Source organism: Cavia porcellus, unplaced genomic scaffold (assembly GCF_034190915.1).
Source record: "Cavia porcellus strain 051 isolate PalLab524CR breed Dunkin Hartley unplaced genomic scaffold, mCavPor4.1 scaffold_9, whole genome shotgun sequence".
Classification (NCBI taxonomy): Eukaryota; Metazoa; Chordata; class Mammalia; order Rodentia; family Caviidae; genus Cavia; species Cavia porcellus.
Window position 1 is genome coordinate 13244101 of NW_026947492.1, and position 20440 is coordinate 13264540.

Here is a 20440-nt window from a genome sequence, read left to right on the forward strand (position 1 = left end):
GTCTAACAGCAATTAACAACCTTAGTTACCTTACTTTAGCACCACAACTGTTATTTGTAGAGGGCAACAATGGTTAACATATCAATTAGGTAAGATTTTACAATTCTTTACAGAGGAGAGCATTGATTAACATATCAATCCTTTGCCCAGAGGGAAAGGAACACACAGGTATTGCTATGATACAAACGAAGCTTTCACAACCTAATGCAATTAACACAATTTGTGTGATGGGCTACCGGAAGAGAAGGGGATTGTCAGGAGCTATTACCTCAGGCCTTTTAGGAAGTTAAAACTTAACCTAGTTAGATTTGAAGGGGGAAGATGAGGGAAAGCAGCAGGCGGGCTTATACAGAACAGGCTTCTCGGTGCGATAGTCTGGGGGCCTTAGGTTATTACACTAAGTTCAGGGCAGCCAAGGGGTCTTAAATCCAATCCTCACAAGGACATGTGGACAAAGGCCTTGATCCTAGGCCTCTCCCAGCATTTATTATCTTGTGAAAAAAAGGCGGGTGGCTCAAGGATGAGTGATAGTGAAGATGTCAAGGATTACTGAGTAACTTGACCTGGCTGGCCAGGTGCAAGAATGACATCTCTGTAATTTGCAGAGATAAGGATATACAGAAGGATCAATTTACAAAATCCAATTAAGGTATCAGTGGAATTGTTTTTGGGGGCTATCTCTTAGGTTTCTGATATGCAAACTCTTGTGCCCTGGGGAGTCATAGCCTCTTATCTTGAGACTCCTAGAAATAGGACTGTCTGATGGCTATAGACTTGGCACATTATCATCTAGGCTAGTTTTGCAGTGCTCAGAGCCAGAAGAAAATACCCAGTCTTTTACATATCAGTATAAGGAAATGAGTCTCCAAGTAATCAAAGTCATAGTAATTGTTTTGGATTCAAAAGGAGTCACTGGAGCTGTCTCCCACAGTCTGGTTTACCTAACATGAAAGTGGGATATTGAAATATCCTGTTATATTCATATTGGTATCTATCTGTCATTTTAGGTCCAATTGTTTCAGTTTTATGAAGTTGGGTAGGCTAACTCTGTTGCATATATTTATAATTATTATCTCTTCCTGTTAGCTGTTCCCTTTTTTAGTATGTAATGTCCATCTTTGTCTCTTTTGATTAAAGTCTGATGTGTCTGAAAATAAGATAGCTAATCTTATTTGATTTGGGTCCCTGATTACATGGCATATTATTTTTCATCCTTTAATCTTTGATTTATGAGTTTTATTTTGGATGACTTGTATCTTCTCTAAGTAATATATGATAATATTTTGGTTTTTTACCTCATCTTCCAAAGCTCTGTCTTTTGATTGGACCACTAACATTGAGAATTATTATAATTAATGAATTGCATTAATTTTTGCACTATTTTTCTAGTGCTCTTCCCTTTATTTTTCCTTTTGTTTAATCTCCAAGTTAGGTGTACACTTTCCTTTGAGCTGTTTGGTTCTGGTGTCCTCCCTGTCTCTATTTAGGATTTCCTTAAGAATATTCTGCAATGCAGGTTTTGTGTTCATGTATTTCTTTAGGATTCCTTTATCATGGAAAGTCTTAATTCCTCTGTCAATTTTGAATGCTAATTCAGAGGCCATAGAATTCTGGGTTGACAATAACTTTCTTTTAAGGATCAAAAAACTTGGCTTCAATTTCTCTTGGCTTTTAAAGTTTGTTCTGAAAAGTTTGCTTACCTCTATGAGTAACTTTCTGCTCTTCACTAACAGCATTTAGCATTCTCTCTGTCATTTTCAGGGATTTTAATTATGATACACCACAGAGTGTTTTTCTGATTGTGGCTATTTGAAGTTCTATCTATCTCCTATGCTTAAATATTAAAACTTTTTCCAATTTTTAAAAGTTTTCTGCTATGATTTCTGTGAATACACTTTTATTCCTTTTAAGTCATCTTGTAATGTTTCATTTATTTTAAAATACAGATTTTTTTGTCTTATAGCAACTGTTGAATCAATTTGCTTTGCCACTTAAAAGAGCAATGAAAGAAATTAAAGCAGTGATAAGACAGCAGGAAATCCACAACAGTTATTATATTGCATATTGTCCTCCAAATAGTTGGCCTCTAAATAGTTGCTCGGTTGTAGGCTTGCAAAGTCAGTCGAGCAACACAGTTCCTCCAATCAGCTGGTTGCTCACATGTGTGCGCATCTACGCACGCGTGCATGCATGTGTGCGTGTTGTCTTCTCATGTCTGCTCACAGGCGGGGGCTTAGCTTCCTTGTTCGGCTGCATCCATCAACTCAGTATTTTTTTTTAAGGTACTGCTGAATCTACGGTATATGAAACTCACTTGTTTTCAATTTCTGACACTGTGTTTTCATATTGATTGAATCTGCTAGCATGATTTCTGTGGATTTCTTTGTTCCAGGGATTGAACTCACAACCTCGTGCTTGCCAGGGAGGCACTTATACTGCTGAGTTAAAACCCTTGGCCCAGTCTATCAAATTTTTATATCTTATATTTCTGCTTGCTTTCTTTTCATAATCTCTTGTCCTTTATCACATGGTCATTTTTATTTTGTATTGTCTTATTTAACTCAGTTTATTGTTTGTTTCTGCTTTAATTTTGTCAAATATTTTATTATTCCATTAAACAGATAAAATATCCTTTGAAATTCCTCATGTGTTTAATCTTTGAGCTCTTTAAAATTTTGACCAATTTGTTTTTCTTAAAGGAAAAAAAAAACAGAAAAAGGGTAGAAATAATACATAATTTAAAACAAAACATAAATCACTAGTTGATAATTACATAATGTCCTTTTAGAAATAGTTGTTCAAGTTGTTAAAGCATACAAAGCGAGATCAGCTCTTAATAAGTAAGGGTTTTTGGAAGGTTTTCAGCAGGCTTAAGATCAATTAATGTAGAGAAACTGTATCTTTGTGTAAATATCTTTAGTTAGAAGCTGTTTCCCTGTGACATATTCTTGTGTTTGGTTATGTTTCGGTGTTTATATTCCTCTTCAACTACTCAGCATAATATTTGAGGGTCTTCTTTATGTCTAAACTTCTGAGGACTTGGTCTCCGGTGCTATATAGAAAGGAGAAAACACACTGATCTTGATGACATGAACAGACTAGTTATAAGGATATAGTAAACAGCAATAACTATGTCACCATTAGCAATAGCAAAGACAACAACAATAATAGACAAACCAAGCATTGGCATATTATAAGAACCAAGAGAAACTACAACTATATCATCCCAACCAATAAAAAAGTAAACTATAAGAATGACACTGACATAGATAACCAAATATCGACATACAGTAAACATATACTAAATGCAACACCTATATCACCAATAACAACAGAAAGGAATTCAGTAATAACAGCTTTTAGTTAACTTAAATATCTGAAAACTTAATACATCTTAAGTATAATAATAGTAAAAATGGAGTGGTAGAAAAAGGGAAAAATAGAAATAAAATATAAAAAAAGGAAATTGAGGAGAAAGGTAAGTAAACAATCCAATTGAAAAACAAAAGAAAGTTAATAAAATTAGCTAAAAGTAACAGAAAAAAATAAAGAATAAAAAAGGAGCAAAAGAAAGAAAAACCAAACAAACAAACAGAAGCATCTCCCTCCAAATTAGTCTACAAAATTCTTCCATGTGTTTGGATGAGTGGTTTCTTTGCAGGGACTATAGTAGGAGAATCTCTGAGGTGTGAGGGAAGGATTAGGAGTCACAAGGGGCCTATTTTTTTTTTTTTCTACAGTGCGTGCGTGCATATTTTCTTGCTAGGTAGAATTGTCAGTGGCTTCATTTTTGCCGTAGGGTTGCATTCCCTCCACTGACTCAAAGTGTCTGTGTCCTTCTATTCTTTTTTTTTTTTTTTTTTTTATGCTAGGGATCGAACTCAAGACCTTGTGTTTGCCACGCAGGCACGTATGCTGCTGAGCTAAATCCCAGCCCCTGTGTCCTTCTAGGTGGCCCCAGTGGCTGCAGTCTCTATCTAGCTCTGCAGTGTGTGGGCTTCCCAGGTAACCCCAACCACCTTGCTCCCGGCATTTTAACTCTAATGTGCCATGGAGAGATTATTTGCTGGTCAAATTAGTTTCAGTTTCTAAATGCCTCCAATACACAGATATAAACTTCTTTCTCAAAATTCTGGAAGCTTTATTGTATTATTTCATTGGTTTTTTAATGCTGTTAGTCTAAACTGCAGTATCCTTTTCTACACCAAAATTGTCTAAGTTTCATCTTTTAACGACACTATAGAATTGTTAAATATTTTGTTCATAAATTCTTACTTTTTATATATTAGGATGTGTGATAACTAATCAACCTAAAGATGCCCCTAAATTATGCTTTCTTTGTGACTCAGTCTATTGGTGAGGCTTTCGGCTTAGGTTTTTATTTGCCTTATTGTGCTTTTTACTTTTAAGATTTCTGTTTGTTCCTCAGAATCTTTATCTCTAGGCTAACTTGACCTCCAGGGAGGAGGAGAATATGGTAGAGTGAAGACTTGTAGCGTATCTCAGCCTTCCCTGGAGGTGGACTCTGATTTAGCAAAAGCGAGCTCTGGGTTGCAAGAAAGAGCTGACAGATAAACTAGAAATCACAGGAAAACTGGAGAAACTGAAGACCAGGGAAAGAAAAGAACAGAACAGTATGGAATGTTAGCCCAATGCCTGAGGTGGGGGCACTAGCTCTGCAAATGCAGAGAGGGCCAGCAGGTCCAAGGAGAAACAGTGGACTTGGCAGGCAGAATTAGCCCCCTCCGAAGTTCGTAATTGTGGTAAATTACAAATACAGTGTGGAATTTTAATTTAAAACTGAATCATTCTGGATGGCAGACTAGATGTGGAAAAGATATTCACTGAAGCATATACCATGTTTGGGAATGATTAGTGAGGAGCCACTTTGGGAAGGGGTTAATTGTTTAAAACTGAGCTACTCTGGTAACTGGAAGTCACAGAGTAACTACAATGTAGCATTTCTGGAGATATCCTGATATAGAGGAAGGAAACTCACAATCTACTAGATGTCTTGTATGACTCTGTGTTATCTAAAATCAAAGAATGAATCTTAGGAAGAACAGAGGTTAGGAGAAGAATACATTTATTGAGAGAAAGAAAGCTGTCTGAGAGAGAGACAGAAGGGGTCTTGGGAATTTAGTTCAGTGCCCGGGCACCAGCCTGGCAAGCATGAGATCATGAGTTTGATCCCTGGTACCCACCCCAAAAAAAGGGTCTTGAAGGGATACCAAAGACTATCTTTTCTAGGGACTTTTATAGAGCAAAATCACAAGGTGAGACAGGTTCAAGATGGGGAAAACATGGGAACTCACAAGGTGAGCATGAGGTGGGACAGAACTATGGTCAATCAGTAAGATTACAAATATAATTGTTCAGGTAAAATGTATTAAATCAGGGTCAAAGGGGAAGCAAGTCATGTTAGCAAGCAGGCATGAGTATAGAGCCAGGGTTGTGTCTGTAGGAGGTTGGGTTACTAATTCCTCTGGCTTCCTCAGGGTAATAGAGACCTATTTAGAATACCAATCCCTGGTGCTTATCCTTAGAATGTGGGTGTATTTGTTTGATCTTTTGACTTGAGATCTGGCCTTCAGTGGGAGGTGTCTGTCTCCCCACAACTGTATGGTATCTGGTCTTGAGATTATAACTTGTTTTTTTATTTTTAATAGCGATTTACAGTTAGAATTTGACTTGAATTGCAAAAAAGAAATTAACATGGATACAAAAAATGATGGAACTCTTGAGAATTGGAGAAAAGAATTATTGTGCTTTTGTTGAACGTGGAATAGCTGTATCATGTTAAGCAGAATTATGACCTGTGTTCAGAGATTACATATAGTTTAAGATGTATTTGGGTATCTGGTTGACAAGCAATGGTATGTAACAGTTAAAACAAATTGTCAAGTTGATTGGCTTGAGAACCACCCACAGGATTAGTACAGCATAAGCATATTTTTGGATATATTGGGGGGACCGAGGAGAAATGACCTTCAGTGTATGTCTCATCTCTGCCCCTTTCCTCCCTGGTGTAGCTGCCCTGCTCTGCTTCCTGTCCACCACAGACTAAGCAGCTTTGCCCCCCTATACCTTTCCACCACGTTTATCTGTCTCAAAGCCAGCTGATGGCTTCCACTCCACACCTATGAATCTATTGTTAAAGTTGTTAGTGCCACGCCTTCGGTTCCAGTGCAAGGAAAACTGTCTAATACAATATCCCATGTTCATGGACTGAGGATACTGATAGTGTTAGGATGGTCATACTACCCAGAGAGATCTAAAAACTCAATGTAATCCCTATAAAAATTTGAATGGCATTTTCCACAGAATAAGGTAAAAGGTGTTAAAATTTGTATGGAATTACAGATGGACCAGGATAGCCAAAGCAATCCTGAGAAAGAACAAACTTGAGGTTTACTTGAGATCTCACACATCCTGATTTCAAAACAGCAAAGCTAAAGGCACTATAATGTTATCCTGACAAAAATGACACATGGACCGATGGACTGGAAATAAACACACACGTGTATGCTTAACTAACCTTCCATAAAGGTGCCAACAATACACGGCAAAGGAAAGGCAGCTTTTCAATAAGTGATCATGGGGAGAATGGATAGCAATTGGACATAAAAAAAGAAATAAAGCTGGACCTTTCCCGGCCACCATGATGTGGCAGCTTGCTTGCCAGCCTGTGCACCATCCCGTTCTAGGGTTAAGCATGCCAAATATGAAATTCCTAAAACATCAGATTAGTTAAACCTTCCTTTAAAGCACACAAAAGTGAACTAAAGACTCGAATGTAGGTCCCGAAGCCATAAGACTCCCAAATGATTTAAAAAACATGGTGAGTGCTCTTTGACATTGTTTGGGTAACACTTTTTTGAATGAGATAATGAAAGCAGAATAAAAGCGAAAATGAACAAGTAGGACACAGTAAACTAAAAAGTTTCAGAGCAGCAATGGAAACAAACGACAAAAGAAAAGGCAACCAGTGGGATGGCAGAAAATATTTTTAAGCCATAGAGTGAGGCAATGCAGCTGGCACAGGGGCGTGACCTGTCAGTGGAGATTCAGGGCAGCAGTTTCCAAGCCCTGCGCTTGCTACAGAGCAGAGCCATTATCTTCCATTCTTCTGGCATAAGAACGGAAGTTTGTCAGGACGGGGTCTGAAGATGGTTATCACAGATACCACAGCCACGCGCTCTTTGTCTCAGTGGCTTGCTCTACATACTTCTTTTCCCATCATGAGTACCTTCAATAAATATGAAACCTTTTGTATGTTTTCTTGTACAGTTCTTTGTTCAGGACAACGAGAACCTAGAAAGACCCAGACCTCGACCACACAGTTTTGGCAAAGCCAGCCAGGAGGTAAGAAAACTCAGTGGACGCCGTGCCCTCCTCCTGCAGCCAGGATGAGCCAGCCTCTGGCTGCTTGCTCTTAGCTTCCTATCGAGTCTCCCTCCATACTCTGGGCCACACCCGGAGGGTCTCTCTCCTTCACTCACTCTGGTCTCCTCTCGGCCTCGCCCACTTTTCCTCACTTCTCTCCCCCTTTTCCTGCCTGGCCTCTGTCCCCACCTCCACTGCCCAGGGTCCACCTGGATGGGTTTCTGCTGGAGCCTGCAGTGGGGCGGATGGCTGTGTTGGGGACACTGCTCCGCTGGCAACTGGTGGCACATAGATATGATGTTCTTTTCTGTGGCTGCACAGCCTGAGGGCTACAAGAGAGCCTGTGCAGCTTTCTCACTTTTAGGGGGAGAAATAACTGTTACTAACTTGGTCTCCTGTTTGAGTTGCTGCCTACCCTAACCTGGCCCTTTTGTGGTCAAATTCTTATCTATCCTGTTCCCCTACATGGCTTTTTTCCCTCTGGGTATCACTTTTTTAGGGAGCCATTCCAGCTCATGTGATTCTTCCCTGTTTGTTAGATTTAAATCCTCCACATTCAGGGCCCATGTGGGACTCTCCCTCCCCTTCTGAATCAGATTAGATCTCCTCCCTGTCTCTTCTATCAGAATTCAGGTAATTTAGAAATGTGTCTGAGAGTCTAAGCAGATCGCAAGAAAACAACCAGTAAAGGTCAATCCAGCCAATGCAAAATAGTTATCCTTTGTACCTAGAACTTTAAGGTTTTTCTTCTCTTTAGTGATAAAAAAAAATAGGTTTCTATGTCTTCTTCCTTAAAGTAGTTACCAACTTGTTACTACTGGGATGAGGATAAGGAATATTATTTCTCAGGTAGCAAAGCAGAGCCCCTGATTTTCTTTCAAGTAGCTAGTTGGTGGCCTCGAGGGTCTCCACCCTTCTCCCCAAGGAATCATAGTGGGACACGGGGTACAGAGAGTTCTAAGGTGAAAATGAATAAATAAATAAGAAGGCAACTGTGCTGCTACACCAGAGTTAGCTGGTAGCTAGTACAATTGCATTTCAAGGAGAAAGCTCTTAGGACTGAACAGGTTTGCACCCTTCTGCATGGGGTGCCATCTGAAAGACCCCAAATTCAGTCTTCTTTCTCTTCATAGGCTTGTGGTTACCACAGGAAATACCCTGCAGATCTCTGCAACCTCACCATTAGGTTGTATCATTAAAAACTGGGAATAATTTTATCGCAACAATTGGAAAAATAAAAACGAAATGACAACAATAGAAAACAACATTTTCTATTGTGATACTTTTTGTGTCCATTATAAACTAAGAAATGGTGAAAGATGGATACACAATGGTAGTCTCAATTATGATATGGTAAGTCCCTGACTTATGGACTTAATTTGCATTCAAGTTGAAAACTTTCACAGGTATGAATGGACACATTACGAATATTAATAGATGTGAACAAACCACAGAAGTACCTCATTCTAATCCTAAACCCATACTACCATCTTTAAGTAACTGTAAAAATAAAAATAGTTTATCTACATTATTTGTGTGTGTTTGGTTTTTTATGCTTTTCATTTTTAATTTTATTTTAAAGAAGGTAAAACAGAATAAAACAAATCAAAACAGGACTTTGAAACATTATAAAATCAACAATAGTTACCATAATGCCTTTTGATAGATTCAAAATAGCTGCAGATAACTTTGGATAAAGTAAAAATCAAACAGAACACAATAGAATAGGAATAATAAAAACAAGACAATGAATGCAATCAAGGATTTCAAAACAAGCCAATAGTAAATCCAAAATTCTACCATAATATATCTTACTATCCTTGAAATAGCTTCTCCTGCCATCAGATTTAACATAATCAAACAAAACAAAAAAGAATAAAACCCAATCCAACGAAATAATGGAAATTATATAGGACCTCAAAATAAGACCATAGGGAGTTCACAACGACTACATCCCCCAGAAGGAGATTCCCCCAGATGCCACACTGCGTATCGCTAATCCTCTGAACCTATGATCAGACCACTGGCCCTAGATCAATGTTAGTGAAAAAACAAAGCACCGCAGGCATCCAATTGCATTTCACCTCGATAGCTATCATCACAGCCTGTGTTTCCCCTGATCAGCCAGTCGTTTGCAGGCTGGGGATGGGGAAGAGGTTGCTACTTGTTTGCCAGCCTGTGTACCAGAAGGGGTTGGGGCCTGGCCATTCATAGTCCAGCAGCTGCCCACCCTGGTGCTGGCTCTAGTACTGGGCCTGTTTGCTGCTGTGGCCACTGTTCTCTTTCCCCCCATCTGCGAATGGCTGGGCTTTTTACATTGTATACCGATGTCAAAGGTGTGTAAGACGTTGTTGGTCTTATGAATGAATCAGACATATGAACATTCTCCTGGATGCAGCTCATTGATAAGTTGGGAACTTACTGTACTATTTCTTAGTGAGATCGTTTTTACAAAAGGTCAGCAAAGTGGTGTGAAATCATTTATGTTCATGCTTTTATGGCTGTGAATCTCTGGAAAGGCCTCCAAACCACTGTATTTAAAAAGGAAGAGAAGATGGATATTGTTGGTGATCCAGCCCTCAGATGTCCTCCTGATGCTGTGGGCAATATGGTTCCCTCTCACCTGTTTAATGAAAACAACCACAGTGGGCAGTGTCCTTGACTTCCTTAAAATTCTCAGGCCAATAAATCAGTCTTATTTTCTTCAAGTGACTCAGGGAACTGAACCAAAGGCTAGTGTTCCCAGAAAGACCCAATATTTCTCAGCCCCCTCTTAGCACATCTCAGATGAGTTTAAACCCTGCAGGACGCAATTATTTTGAAGGTACCCTTGTAACTCACCTCCCACCCTGCTCCTAAGAGAGGTCTCGGGAGCAAAGGGAACTATTGCGGTCCAGGTTCCTTTTGAAGTGGCAGATACCCAACAATGCAAAGAACAGCTAATCCAATTTTCAGAGCCTGGCAGATCTGGAGGTTTGAATTTCAACCTTTGCTTTGAACTTTCATGGTGAGCTGTCCAATGTATCCTAATCATTTGCTATAGCCCAGATGAAAAACAAAGAATCCTACGAGAGGCTAGGAGATATGTAGATGAGTAATATTCTGCAAAAAGAGAAATAAATCACCCTGGGAAGGTTGTTAGCTCTTCTACAGAACCAAGTTTTATTATTAGCAGTGGACTAGAAATGAGATCTAAAATGATAGCCATTCAAATCATGGGAATAAAAAGATACATTAAGGAACTTGCTAATTATGAAAGAGTGAGAGAGGTTATATAGGGCAAAGAATAAAATCTTATTCCATGGCTGATTTGAGGAAGCTTTCTGTAAATAAACAAACTTAGATATATTGTCCAAAGACGAAAGATAGGAGATTAGAGTATATGACAAACTGCCTGGGGAAGTAGGCATGCCCTATTAAATTACAACATCCCAGGAAACATGTGGGGAACAGGTAAAAAGCCCTGCATGTGGAGCCAGAGCACTGTCTTCATTTCTTATGATGACATGAGCAAGTTTTCGTTAGGATGACCTAGATTGGTGTCAGCCTGAGGAGTGACAGATGCAGAATTCTGCTACTGTTTCTCTCTTTCACAGTAGCCCACACTCATACTGTAGAGTGTACTTTTTGCCTACACTTAATTGGCTCAAACTCACTCTGAAAAGTGCATTTCTTTTCTTGCCTTTAACAAATGTAAAACCTCACTATCTTTTGCTCGTATTTTACCCAATTCTTTGTTCAAGAGAAGAAGAATGTCTTGGAGGAGACAGTAGAACCCTGCAACTCAATAACAAAAGTTGATAGCACAGCATTTCATTAACCAAATCAACCACAGATTGTGGGAGACAACTCCAGTGACTCCCTTTGAATCCAAAACAATTACTGTGACTTTGATTACTTGGAGACTCATTTCCTTACACTGATACCTAAAAGACTGGCTAGGGTATTTCCTTCTCTCTTCAATTGGCTCTCAGCATTGCAAAGAAGGCTAGCCAAGGTGCTAATATGCAAAATCTATAGCCATCAGACAGTCCTGTTTCCTTGCCTAGTGTTCTCCACAACACAGGATGAGATGTTAGAGCAAACAGCTCTTGAAATGTTAACTGGGTAGGGGCCTCAAGACAAGAGGCTATGACTCCCCAGGGCACAAGAGTTTGCATATCAGAAACTGAAGCAATAGCCACCAAAAACAATTCCACTGATAACCTAATTGGATTATGTAAATTGATCCTTCTGCCTATCTTTATTTCTACAGTTTACAGAGATGCCAATCTTGCCCCAGGCCAGCCAGCTCCAGTTACTCAGTAATCCCTGGCATCCTCACTGTCACTCATCCCTGAGCCACCCACCTTCTTCACAAGATAATAAATTCTGGAAGAGGCCTAGGATCAAGGCCTTTGTCCACATGTCCTCATGAGGACTGGACTTAGGACCCCGTGGCTGCCCTGAACTTGGACTATGTCTTGCTGTTTTTACTCTTGCCGTGGGTTGCGTTGGAAGTGATAGATTGGAATTATCTTGCTAGGATTCCAATGACGTCTCCATAGTATTACAAATATAATCTTTTGGACTGTGACGAAAATTAGAAAAAGGATTACAATACTTGGGTGACTGAACCTGATATTTGGGTTTACAATACAGATATTCAGTGCAAATAACAAAAATTGAAACTCCTATGACTCATTTCCTGGAAGTGTCCTTTTCCTGTGTTCAATCATTAGGACCTGGAAGAGGATGAAATGAGAACAGGCAAGAAACAAAAGACAGGTGAAAATTATGGCCGTCACAATTGGCAATGCTTAAAGCACACCCAAAGTAAAGCAAAACTTGAAGCTAATCAGGAAAAGCATTTCTACTTTAAACATGAGGAGAACAGACACTGGGCCACCTGGCAAGTACAAGTGTGTGTCAGGTGGCAGTTGTGCCTGATTCATGGCACGGAAGACTGACACACAGAGAGGGGCTAGGCCAGCCAAAACCCTCATCTCCCAGTCTGACCAAGAGAGCTGAATGGCTTGGGGAAAGCTACAATTCCCCCATCCATGGACATTTACCTCTCCTGTAAGAAGCCCTGGGTGACCCTGGACATGATAGGTGAGCTAATTCAATTGCCAGTGGATACAAGAGTGACTCATTCTGTTTTAATGTCCCTTTCCAGAAAACCACCCTCCAGATCCATAGCAAAAATTGGAATCAAGGGACCCCTAGTCAGAACTTCTCTACATTTGCTGACATGTCCGTTTAAAGGTAAAATGTTCAACCATGAGTTTTTAAATTGCATTGTACAATTCCCATACTAGAAAGAGACTTGGCAAAATTAGGGACAATTTTCAAATTCTAGCAAAGATCAAAATGGATTTTACCTGTTGGGGCTACTAAGACTTCTATGATCTAATTCGCCATCAAACCAAGTCAGCCAATTTCTCAGCTAGAAGCACTCAGCAGAGAAGAGGGCCATAAAAGCCTCCAGGCTCACATACACAGGTTTCTCAAACATGGGCCTTTTCTGCCTTGCTAGTCCCCCTGCAATATTCCCATTCCCTTCTACTAAAGCTTTCAGGAGAAAGAGGATAGTAATGAGCCTATCATCCCAATTTACCTTCTACGGTAAATCCACAGAAAGTCCTCTCCCAAATTCTAGGAGACACAAATTGGTTCTCAGTCTACCTCAAAGATGCTTTATTTTTTCTTCTGCTCCATCCAGATGCCCAGTTCCTGTTTGCCTTTTAATGGAAAAGCCCTATTTCAAAAAAAAAAAAAAAAAAAGTACTCAAGACAGTTGTGTCATAGGGTTTTAGAAATAGACCTTTCTCAGGAACTGGGAAGGGTATTAAAGAACCTTAAAAGGGAAATATCTTGCAGTATATTGGTGACAATCTAATCTGCACCCCAATTTGGGAGTTATCCAACTACAACACTGTCCAAGGCCTCATTTCCTAGCTAAAAGGGGGATATAAAGTCTTAAAGGAAGAGGCTCAGGTATCTCTTCTCTAAGTCCAACATGGGATATATTCATACATTCAGGGAACGACAGATCCAGGCTATCTGTGATTTTGGGTCTCCTGTCACCAAACAATGGCTTCTTTCCTTCTTAACAATGAAATGGGAAGCATCTGTCAGATCTTGAAACCTAATTTTAGATGAATGGCAAGGCCTTTATATGAGGCCAACAAAGGTCCTGAGTTTGTGCTCCAAGAATGGACAAAAGTGACTGTCAGTGCCTTTTGAGCAGACTTGGGCACTAGGAATATCTGATTTAAGAAAGTTTTTCTTTCACAACATATCATAAAAGAGAGGAACTGCTTTGGGTGTCTTGATCCAAAAGCTGAGATGAAAACTCCACTCAGTGGTTTACTTTTCAAAAGAGAAACAGTAACAGCTACAACTACACTAATTTTAGGACAATAATGAGGACAAAAATTAAATTAATCCTTGCTTCCCATCAGTTGAGAGCTATTCTTGAGACAAAAGGTTACTTGTGGTTGACAAAGGAACAGCTAACCAAGTACCAGCTCAAGCTTTTAGACACCCCTGAGGAAATCACAAAGGCTGGAAATACTCTTAATTCTGCCTACTGGTTCCTACAGACTCAGAGGTTCGCCATCCTTGTGAATGAGTAATTTCCTAGATCTAATATCAGAATGGGGGACACATAAAACAGTTACCATTAATCTTGTGGTCACTGTGTTCTTTCTTTCTCGATGGCCTGTTCTGCACTCTGCAAAATATACTTCCTTTCCTACCTTTAATAAATCTTAAGCTTCACTACTTATATTTTCTTGTCCAATTCTTTCTTCAAGACAACAAGAAGCTAAAAAGGCACAGACACTGATAACACATATGTTGATATGGATTTAATGTCTAAAATATATAAGCAACTAGTTCACTGAGCCATGTTGCTATGACAAAATATCATAAACTGGGTGACTTACAAACAACAGAAATTTATTTCTGAGTTCAAGAGGCTGAGAAATACAAGATCAAGGTGCTGTCAAATTTGGACAACTTTAGCTTGTAGTTAAACTTTTAAGTCACCTCGCTCCTAATGAGCTCTTGGGCAACTACATACATTTCTTTAATTTGGTCTCCCATGAGGCATGCTATTTTTGGTCTGGTGGTATACAGAAGATAGAAACATCGAGAAAGATCAGTTTCAATCTGGGGAACTGGGATGCTGGAGGTGAGTTCCAGCACCCTAGCTAGACCCCAGGAGATCATATAGAACTTCAAATAGCCATGACCAAAATAAAACACCCAGATATATAATAATCACCATCCCAGAAATCCAACATAAGAATAGAATATTAAAAGCTGTTAGAGAGAAAAGACAGATCACCTATAAAGGAAAACCTATCAGAATCACAGCAGACTTCTCAACACAAACAATGAAATCAAGAAGAGCATGGAGAGAAGTATTTCAGATCCTAAGGGAAAATGATTTCCAACCTAGACTGATATACCCTGAAAAACTGTCCTTCAAAATGGATGGAGAAAAAAAGATACTTCCGCGACAAAGAACAGCTGAAGAACTTCATTATCACCAAACCAACCCTCAATGAATACTGAAAAACAGTCTAGACACGCATAGGAAAAAACCATTAAGTAAGGCAGACAATTAAACAAAAGGAAAGATAAAAATGCAAGAGTAGAAAGATAACATGTCAACAATAAACCAATATATGTTATAATCATTAATGTAAAGAGTCTCAATTCACCAATTAAAAGAAACAGTCTTGTTTCTAAGACCTCTTCTGCATGGCATTTATTGTCTCCATCCCTATCAGCATTCTGGTTTTCTAAGGTTCTCTAGAGTAGTAGTTAAGGTTCTTTAGTGGAACAAAATTTTTAAAAATGTATCGATAATTATACAAAGAGATTTATTAAATAGGCTTTTGAGATTAGAGTCATCTCTACACTGGAGAGCTGGAGGATGTAACAGCTGCCTAACCAAGAAATAGAAACAACAGAACAAGAGGGATCAAGGATGCACTACCAGTCCAAAGTCAAAGGCCTGAAGCCTCACTGGACAGTGACAGTACGTGTCGGAAAGCTGACCCAACTGGGAGGCCTGAACAATGATGTCTAAAGGCAGCAAAGGATGACCCTGCTCAAGATGGAAGCTGTTCAAAATGGGCACACTTCTTTCTTCTTTTATTTTTTCCCATCCAGACTAAAAGCTTATTGGTTGGTGCCACACACACTTGGCCTTTTCTGCTCAGTTTGCTGGCCTGCATGCCAATCATCCACAGACACACTTAGAGCTATGCTTCACTGATAAGCTAGGCATTTCATGATCCATTCAAGTAGACATATCATAAGCTCTCACAAAAGTCACTCAATAAGCTCTTTTAACTGTGTTTTAGGATTTCTATAGCCTACTCTTCCAAACTCTTCTCGTAAGCTATTCCAAAATCTGTTTCACTTCTTCAGGTATATACAGTGGTAATGGCCCCATTACTTGGTAACAGTTTTATATATTAGTAAACTTCACAATACCACTGCACAAGACTTGAAGTAATTAACTTAGAAAAGTTTTATTGAGCTAATAGCTCTGGAGGCTCCAGTCCAAGATTGGAACTTTAAGCCTCAGGTAAAGCTCCAAATGCCAATGGCAGGAAGATCATGGTAGAGCAGACTGGGCACATCATAAGAAAAAAAGCAAAGAGGCCAGGGTTTCATAATCCTCTTCAAGGGAGCATTCTCAATTATCAAAGAAGCTCCCACTGCCCCCCACTTCCTAAAGGTCCTGAACATCTTCCAGTAGCATCAATCTGGAAACCAAGCCTTTAACACATAAACATTTGGGGATTAACCCCTTCCCTTGTGTGGTACTGGAGATGGGACCCAAGGCCTTTTCACGGGGCTACATCTCTAGTCCTTTAAAAAAGTATTTTTAGACAGAGTCTCACTATGCAGCTCATGCTGATCACAAACTCACTCTGTAGTCCACATTGACTTTGAACTTGCTGCAATCTTCCCTAAGCCTTTTAAATGCTTGGATTACAGTTGTGTGCCACCATACCTAGTTCCCCAATTGGAAACTTAACTGTAGCTTTCTGAAAAAGCCAGAGCCAAAACACTTAGCTAAGCTACATCTAACCTTCTGATTCACAGAAACTGTGAGATAATACTATTGTTTTAAGCTATTATATTTGGAATAATTCATTAAAAGAAATAGATAACTATTATAACAATAGAAACTCTGTTTGGAGCTGGAAAAATGGACTACCAGAATAATAGCCTCCTGACAGTTAGACGTGCATATTTGACTGAGTTGTAGGCAACAGAATATAAAAGGCTACACGAGCAGTTGTCAGACCAAGGTTTTTAAAAAGTAGTTATACATACCTCATGCTGTCTTCCATTTGTTTAGTTAGGGCATAGGAAATTATAATGGTAGAGCTATAAGACTGAAAACGTTGGACACTTAAATCACCATGTAGAGGAGGGCAGCCTACTTGTCGGTATTACCCAATTTTGACTTTCATATGAGTGAGAAATAAATTTGTTGCATTCGAATTATAGTTTTCCAATTTGTTATAATAGGCAAATCCTAGTTAACACTTTTACATGAAGAAAAACCTAACTTTCCTCTGGAGTTAACCACTTTTCTTTTGGGTGTCTGTAACAAAGCTTATCTGTGAGGTTCTGTACAAGTGATAAGAAAGTTAACCACTTCCGAAATACAATGGCACAAAGTAGATATTTCCATTCTAAAAGGTACACATGGGGATCCAAAGGGATGGGACCAAAGCAAGTCCAAAATCCAGTAGGCAAACGTTAAGTCCTGTAATTCTATGTGCAGCAAGCAAGACAATCTGTGAACTCCAAGTGGGTTGGGTGGCTCTGCACCTATGACACTTCCAGAGGTGTAGCTCCCGTGGCTTCTTTCTAGGGCTCTTTCTGCTTCCTTCTTGTAGTTTTCCTCAGATGATTCATGTTCCTAATTTCTCAGAAATTTAGGGTCTCACTGAACCTTTGGCTTCACACATTGCCTACTTAGGAACATACTGTTTGGCCTCACAGGCCTTGTTCTGAAATCTGGGTGGAAACTTTTCTGGTTCCACAACACTTCCATTCTGCATGCACCTGAAAAGAGCACCATGGGGAGGATGCCTAGGTCTGCTGTCAGCTTAAGCAGTAGCCAGGCTTCTCTCTCTCTCTCTTGGCTGTAGGGGCTGAGTTCCTGGATAACTAAGTACTCTGAACTCAATCTTGAGGAATGAATTCTCTAGGCTTACTGCCATTCTGGAACATGGTACTCTTGGGCTCTCTTCTCAAAGCAAAGTCTTTCAAGTTTGTAATTTTAAGGATGCAAAGGGTGGAGTCCTGCTGTTTCTTATGATGCCATCAAGCCGTTTTTTCTATTCTCTTGCCCCTCAGCAGTCACAATTGCCTCTGCTCTATCTTTGCAGTCAACAGCTTTGGAGTTTCCTTTCTGGATTATCTCATGATGTTTTAAATCATTCAACTGGGTTCTTTATTGTTGATTCTCAACATATATCTGAGTAGAAATTCCCAACAGTAGCCATGTAATCACCTCAACATTAGACTGCTCTGAAATGTCTTCTGCCAGTTTAGTCTGCTGCCCTTAATCTCAGTCTCAAGCAAGATGCTGGACATAAGCAAATTTCTGCCAAGATGTTATACGTATCATCTGAAGTTCAACAACCATTGCAGCCCTTCTTCCCAGCAGAAACCTCCCAAGCCTGATCATTGTTGGCACTATTTCTATCAGATGTTGGGCCTTTTGAGTTGTGACTAGAATCTTACACATAGTACAGCTTAAGGCATTCCAGCTCTACTTTGTCAGCTGGCATCTCTGAAGTCATTCCAAACTTCTCACAAGCTAGTTTCAAAGGCTCCTGAACCACACGGTGAGGTTAAGCAATGACCCAAATTGTCTTACTTTTCTTGTTGCTGAAAGAAAATATCCAACACCCAAAGTTAAAGGGGGGTGTTTATTTAGCTCACAGTTTATCAAAGTTTCAACCATAATTGGCTGACTTTAAGGTAGGCAAAGAGGCAACAGTTCATGGAGGTCCAAGACAGCAAAAACAAGAGAACTTTAATAGTGTCTTCCTGCCCCTTTTATACTCTATCTAGGATGCCTGGATTAGAGCTGTAATAAATCAATCAATGAACTATCCACACACCCTTAATCCTTAGTCCTTGCACCATGTACTCTAGATTCAGCTGCCTCTGAAAAGGCCCTATGACCACATAAAGTTTTATGGGGCATCTCGACACAAACCATAACAGCACATATTCAAATGCCCCACAATAACCAGAGACATAGTATAACTTAGCTGCATTACAAAAACAGTAAGGGCTGTGGTGTTTCAAGTAACTAGATGGCCCAGTTGATAGCTACACGGCTAGAGGCAATGGTTTTCATGCAGTAACTGAAGAGGCTTAGTGTTTCAAAGGTAATTTCCTTATCTCTCAAGAGAAAAAATTTTAAAGTCTAAAGTTAATTCACATATGGCCAGAGATTTAGCTCAGTGGTGTAAGTCCCTGTCTGACAAGTATGAGGTTGCGAGCTTAATCCCTGGCATATAAAAAAAAAAGTTAATTACATAAGAAAGTTGGCAGAATATGCAATTATAAGTTGTTCTTCAAAATTGAGCTGCGATTCTAGAATTGAACAATATGCCATTCTATAAAGAGAAGTAGAACACCATCGGGCAAGACAGAAATCCTGGTTTTTATAAAGTAAGAACAAAGAATACTAAAAGAAAGCAAATTGTAATATATCATGTTACTTAAGTGTTAAAGCAGAAGGAACTACCTAATTTTACTGACTTAAGTTGTCTGAATCCTTTCAAATTGGCTGCCTAGATTATCCTGTTTGAGGATTTACTTGTTTCTTTCAAGTCTACTTATATGTTAGTTGGTGTCAACACCTCCATTTTGGTTTGACCTGGATAGGTCAAAGAAAATGCAAAGACCTCCCACAAAATTTGTTTCACAGGGGAAAAAAAAAAAATATATATATATATATGTATATATATATATATGTATATATATATATATATATATATTTGTTTACTAAACAAATTCCACAGGCCAGCTTTATCACATGACAGCCAGAAATGTAGAACTCTCATACTAAGTAAATATCCTTTAAACCACACTTTTATTTTCTTCAGAAATGAACGCAAAGATCTTAATTTCAAAACTTATGAAATGAGATAACAATAACAAGGGAAACAAAGGAGACAAAATGTGATTTAGATAAGCAAGAGATATGTAATTCAATGTTTACATAGATGGTTTTAATGACTGAAGTCTAATAATTTCTGTCTTACACTTTAGCATTTCCCGTGGATCGTCGTTTTCCTAAAAAAACAAACAAACGAACAACTAGAAGAGATGTTATAACCAACCAGAAAGGGTCCAATTTACCTGAGTTAGCGTGACAAAAACTTTTTAACTCTACTAGGAAAGTAACTCTGAAACACCAACCTTACTGTTCCTTGTGTATGCTTTCTTCAGCCCCTTTTTGTCTATAAAGTCAACCAGGTTATGGGATCTCTATTTCACAGAATGGGATCCTACCTGGAATTAAGGATCAGAAATAAAGGTCAGTTCGAGCTGCAAAGCTGTTGTACTCTTGTATCTTAGAAACTTGTACTAAGCAGACTTTCAGCTCTGTCCTCCTCTGGTCAGTGAACTCCTCCTAACCGGTTGGCCAGGGGTGAACTGGCCACTCACGGCGGCTCCACGACAAAACGCTCAACCATTGATAAACACCAGGGCGCCCCCCCCCCCCAATGCCCCGGTTTACACTTCCAGGCCTAAGGTCTTTATTTTCCTCAGGGAAGTGCATCATTTGCACAAGCGTTTACAAAAACACCAGAAACTTCCTTCGTAGGAGTCACAGCCAATTAGAAAGCAAGCTAACAAATTTGCCACCTGGATCAACTCCATCCGCTTGCTTCCAGCGAGGTACTGGTGTTCCCGCCCCCTCAGGTCTGAGGGGGCGTGGCCTGGAGCGCGGCCCCACGTGACCGCGGAGGGTGGCGAGCCGGCGAGTCGCGCGATCCGCCGT

The 20440-nt window shown here is 39.5% G+C and overlaps 1 long non-coding RNA gene across 2 annotated transcripts in view; it reads right to left on the reverse strand.

Annotated features, from left to right (window-relative positions):
* The window catches only part of LOC106028258 (uncharacterized), a 47746-nt gene extending 27343 nt beyond the window's left edge, over positions 1-20403 (reverse strand). Inside the window, exons 1-3 of one of the 2 annotated variants that reach the window (XR_001201866.3) lie at positions 20305-20403; positions 19855-19947; positions 19507-19728 (exon numbers count right to left, since the gene is read on the reverse strand). This is a non-coding gene — a long non-coding RNA (uncharacterized LOC106028258). Of the gene's footprint in view, positions 1-19506; positions 19729-19854; positions 19948-20304 lie in introns of those variants that run through there. The other variant, XR_010049677.1, reaches the window with a different exon arrangement.
* Positions 20404-20440: the final 37 nt, after the last annotated feature.